This window comes from Phyllostomus hastatus, unplaced genomic scaffold, assembly GCF_019186645.2.
Source record: "Phyllostomus hastatus isolate PE091 unplaced genomic scaffold, TTU_PhHast_1.1 phas_contig_2, whole genome shotgun sequence".
NCBI lineage: Eukaryota > Metazoa > Chordata > Mammalia > Chiroptera > Phyllostomidae > Phyllostomus > Phyllostomus hastatus.
The window spans coordinates 2,979,215-2,981,620 of NW_025333718.1; positions in this window are offsets into that span (position 1 = coordinate 2,979,215).

Here is a 2,406-nt window from a genome sequence, read left to right on the forward strand (position 1 = left end):
TCTTATCAGGGCTTCCTTGTATGTTACTTCCTGTTTTTCCCTTGCTGCCTTGAAGATTCTCTCTTTGTCTTGGAATTTTGCATTTTAATTATGGTGTGTCTTGAAGTGTTGTTCTTTGGGTTCCTCTTGACTGGGACTCTCTGTGCTTCCTAGATTTGTGTGAATTTTTCTCTCATCAAATTAGGGAAGTTTTCCATAATTACTTTTTCAAACAGGGTTTCTATCCCTTGCTCCTCCTCTCCTCTTCCTCCTCCTCCTTCTTCTCCTTCTCTTCCTTCTTCTTCCTCTTCTCCTTCTTCTGTACCTATTATATGGATATCATTATGTTTTATGTTGTCCTGCATTTCCCTTAACCCCTCTTTACTCTTTCTGAGCCTCTTTTCCTTTTCTTGCTCTTTCTTGGTGTTCCTTTCTACTTGGTCCTCCAAGTCACTGATCTGATCCTCTGCTTTATCTAGCCTGCTTTTGATTCCTCCTACTGTGTTCTTCAGTTCAGAAAGTGTATTCTTCATTTCCTGTTGGCCTTTGTTGATAGTTTCTATTTTCTTTTTCATGTTGATATAGTTTGAAGTGAGTTCATTGTTATTTCCCTGTAGTTTTTGATAATTGTCTGTGAGCTCATTGAGGTCCCTGATAACTATTGCTTTGAACTCAATATTTGATAGTTGGCTTGCCTCTATTTCATTTAGCATTCTTTCTGAGGCTTCTGCCTTTCCTTTCATTTTGGGTCTGTTTGTTTGTCTTCCTATTGTTTGTAAGACTCTTGTTTGTCTCACTTTCTTAAATTGATCTGTTCTGACTTCCTGGGTTTATTGTGTGACCTTCTGTGGTAGAAGACCTGTGAGATTCAGTGGTGCAGTCTCCTAGGTATCCTGAGCTCTCTGGTGTTGAGCTGTCATTTATGTTGGTTCTCTGTATGTCTTAGAGTTTTGTTGTTGTTGGGTCCTTCCCTCCAGCTGTTTAACTGAGGGTCACTCCATCCACCACGTCTTGTATTCTGTTGTGGAGGTGTGGACAGGTTGTGTTGAAGGTGGTTCTTCTGTCTGCATGAGGTTTTGAGGCTTCTGTCTCACTCCTGTTCAGTTGTTTGTTCTGTGTAATTTCTCCACTATTTGGTTGTATTTCCAGATTGGTCCTGTGTTGAAGTCAGTGTGGCTTCTACTCCCTCCCTCACCTTCTTCCATTGTTATCTCTTGGTGGTTTCCTTGTTGGTGGGTTTCCTCTTCCATCAGGTATAGTTGTGTTCACAGCTTCCACCTACTTTTTATTGTGATCAGTTGGAGGGAGAAGGGAAAATGGTTTAAGACAGTGGGAGTGTATTGTAAGGTATTTAAAGTACTAACCTGTAGAGAAGAGATAGGAGATCCTTTGGATATGTATAGGGTTAACCATGACATTTCACCCAACTAGCCACTTTTTAGAAAGGGTGGAACAAAGGTAAGACTCTTGTTAGGGGTGGGGAAGGATTGTGAGTTGGATCGAGAAAGCAGTGAGCCTGTGCAAGGTCAGATTATGAGGTAAAGTGAGAGTAAAGGATAAAAAATAGGTGTAGTGTGCAAGAGAATAGAGTCAATGACAACAGTAATAAAGTTTCAGAAACAGTGAAGTGAGCTAAGATCCGAGAGGGATGCTGTGTAGTATTTACAATTGTACAGAATAGGAATTATTTACAATAGTAATGGAGCAACAATCCTATGACAGAATCTATGTGGTGTAAATAACAAGAATAGGAAGTACAGGAGCTAGAGTAGTGTGCTATTGGAACACAAGTGAAGCGATAGATAGAAAATTAAAAATACACTATGAAAGAGAGAACAAGGGAAACAAGCCAAACAATTCAATTTAACAAATCAAGTGAAGAGAAATAAAGAAGAGAAATAAAAAATACTAATAAAATAAAATATATAAGAATAATGAGAAATAATGATAATACAAATATACAATAACTTTCAAGTTCTCTGGAGTAGCAAAGTGAAATTTGTCTCAGTGTTTTAGTTGTTGGGATGACCCTTCTTTGGGTCTAACTCTGGTCTTTTCATAGCTCCAGATTTTATTGTCTCATTTGTGGGAATTTAAAAAAAAGGAAGGAAGGGAGAAGTAGTAAAGAAAGAAAGAAAGAAAGAAAGAAAGAATAAAACAAAGAAAGAAGGAAATAAAAGAAGAAGAATTAAAAAACAAGGCTCCTGCTGGCTCTAAACTGGCAAAGCCAGTTCTGCTGGTCTTTCTGGCTGCAGCAAGCTGAGGAAGGGTTGGTTTCTTCTTTCTCCCTTCCTGTGTTTTTGCCAAGATGGGGCCAGGTCTGAGCTGTACTATTTGTAGAAGCCCAGCCTCCCACCCAGTTCCTCATTTTGCTGCCAGGCCCCTAATGCCCTTCTGCACCCAGCCAAAGCCTTCAGTCCACCAGTT